The sequence below is a fragment of the Aythya ferina genome, assembly GCF_964211825.1.
Source record: "Aythya ferina genome assembly, chromosome: 4".
Taxonomy (NCBI): Eukaryota; Metazoa; Chordata; class Aves; order Anseriformes; family Anatidae; genus Aythya; species Aythya ferina.
The window spans coordinates 78,079,748-78,082,450 of NC_140300.1; the positions used below are offsets into that span (position 1 = coordinate 78,079,748).

The 2,703-nt window shown below is 54.2% G+C and overlaps 1 long non-coding RNA gene across 1 annotated transcript in view; it reads left to right on the forward strand.

Annotated features, from left to right (window-relative positions):
• LOC311436315 overlaps positions 1–2,407 on the forward strand; it is a 3,386-nt gene extending 979 nt beyond the window's left edge. Inside the window, exon 4 of the long non-coding RNA XR_014692749.1 lies at positions 2,077–2,407. This is a non-coding gene — a long non-coding RNA (uncharacterized lncRNA). The remainder of the gene's footprint in view (positions 1–2,076) is intronic.
• Positions 2,408–2,703: the final 296 nt, after the last annotated feature.

The following is a 2,703-nucleotide window of genomic DNA, read 5'->3' on the forward strand; positions in this document are numbered from 1 at the left end:
CCTGCCTCTAGAGTTCAGGGCCTGTGATTAGGCTTTTGGGGTCTGTGTCTGGGGGCCGGTATCTGGGGGCAAGGGGGGAGCTGCTTGTAGACCCTAGGGGCCAGCATTGAGGGGGTTGGGAGCTGACTCTACACCTTTGGGGCCTGCTTCTGGGGGCGGGAGGGGGTTGAGACCTGCATCTGGGGGAGGGGTGGGAGCTCTTTGTATTCCTTTGGAGCCTGTGTCGGGGGGGTGGGGGAGGGACGGGAGGGTTGGTTGGGAGGTGCTTGTACACTGTTGGAGCCTGGGTTGAGGGAGGAGGTTTGGAGCTGCTTCTACACCTTTGGGCCTGGCATCGGGGGTAGGGGGTTGGGTGCTGGTTGTAGGGGCCTGTGTTTGGGGGGGGGGCTTGGGACCTGCGTCTGGGGGAGGGGTGGGAGCTGCTTGTACACCTTTGGGGCCTGCATGTGTGGGGGGTCAGGGCCTGTGTCTAGCGGTCTGGGAACTGCTTGTACAATGTAGGAATCTGTTTCTGCAGGGTGGCTGGGAGCTGTTTGTACAACTTCGGGGCCAGCATTTGGGGGTGGCTGGGAGCTGCCTGTACACTGTAGGGGCCTGTGTTTAGGGGGGCTTGGAGGCCTCCCTCGGGGGGGGGGGAAGGTTGGGAGCTGCTTGTATAGGGCCTGCCTGGCAGGGGTTGGGAGCTGCTTGTAGAATTTGGGTCGCTGTGTCTGGGGGGGCGGTTGGGGCCTGTGTCTCAGGGGTGTTGGGAACTGGTTGTACACCTTTGGGTCCTGTCTCAGGGGGGGAGCTACTTGTACACTTTTGGGGTCTGTATTTGAGGGGGGTTGGGAGCTGCTTGTGCACTTTTGGACCTATGTTTAGGGGGGTTGGGAGGCTGCTCATGCATTCTAGGTTCCTCCCTTTTGAGAAGGGTTGGGGTCTGCATCTGTGGGTGGTTGGGAGCTGCTTGTACACTATAGGGGCCATGGTCTTGGAGGGGGGTCTGGGCTGTTTATACACCTTTGTGGCCTGTGTTTGGGGGGGGGGGGTGGGCCTGTGCCTGGGGGAGTTGGGAGGTGCTTGTTCACTCTAGGAGCCTCCATTTGGGGGTCTTTGGGGCCTCCCTTTGAGGGGGAGGGAGTTGGGAGTTGGTTGTACACCTCCGCATCCCATGTCTTGGGGGGGGTGGGGGGAGTGGGACCGGTCTCTGAAGGGGCGGGTTGTGAGCTGCTTGTACACCTGTGTCGGGGGGAGGGTAGGGGGGGTGGCGGGGGTCGGGCCCGGGTCTTGGGCCAGTGTCTGGGTGGAGTCCAGTTCTTGGGAGGGGGTGGTGGGGTAGGAGCTGCTTGTGGGCAGTTGGGGTCTGCATCTGGGTGTGGTTGGTGCCTGCTTCTGTTGGCAGTTTGGGGCCTGCTTGTAGACTTGTGCAGCCTGGGTTTGGGGGCTTTTCTGTAACGTTTGGGGTCTGCATTTTTGCTTTGGGATGCATCTTGAGCTTTTGAGGCCTAGCAGTAGCATTTGGGGCCTGCATCTGGGGCTTTTCTGTAGCATTTTGGTTGCGTATTTGTGATTTGGGGCCTGTATCCAGGGTTTTGCCTTTTTTGTAGTTTCCATCTTTGTGTGTGTGTGTTTCGTTGTTGGTTGTCTGGGGTTAGGGGCAGGTTGGGGTTTGGATTAAGGTCAGTGTCATTAGCGTTAGGGGGTTGATAATAAGGGTTAGGGTTGTGGTTAGAGTTGTTAGGTTTAAGGGGAATAAGGACTTCAGGGTAAGGGGATCAAGGTTGTGGGAATAAAAATGTTGTTTTTGCGCAGTTACATCCTGTAGAGGGAAGGAAGGTGGTATTGAGATATGCTTGCAGTGATAAGACAGCTTAACAGTGTGAAATGAGTTCATCTGATTCGTGTCAATATGGAACAATGCTAGGGCCGCATGATATGATGAAAAGTCTGAGAAAACCAGAGTGGTTAATGTATATAGTTCTTGTATCTTGCAAAGGAATGGTCCAGCAATTCGGGTCAATAGGGGATAAGAGAACAAAGGGGTTTCAGAATAACTGCTAACTATTACAACTGTTGCATGGGACACTATGCAAGTGTCTGCCATCCAGCCAAGATGGACAAAGGAGAAGGACAAGAGAAAAGCCTGGGAGGAAGACTACGAGCCTTCAGTACGAGCGGCCCCCAGAGGGACCACCGGAGACTGATAACGCCTGCACCAGTGGGAGGGTTTGGATTCTGGGAACTAATTAGAATAACCCTGCCTTTTGTAGAAGTAGTAATGAATATGTATTAGCCTAGCAGCATAAAAACCAGCCGCCTGATGTAACTTGTGTGCGTCTTGGTGGAGCAGAGACTCCTGGCGCACCCAGCGCTGCTTGCTTACCTCTATTCAATTAATAAATTGTAAATTTCAATTGCAATCCTATTTGGGACCCAGTCATTTATTACAAGCGGGCGCTCGTCCGGGAGGGCTTTGGTTCCTGATTTCTGGTTTGATCTAGGAGAGGCACCCCCACCATTTGGTGGCTGCTGTTTGAGTCAGGTCGGAACTAATGGCATCTTGAACCTGAATAAAGGTAAGCAAAGTTTCTGATTCTTTTTTTCAGCTCCCTTGCCAGCTGCAGCACTATATTTTGCCCGTAACTGTGTGTGTGAAGATCCGAACGAAGATGACGGAGTCGTAAGCATTTAAAGCGTATACCGTTCGGTTGGGTGGGGTTC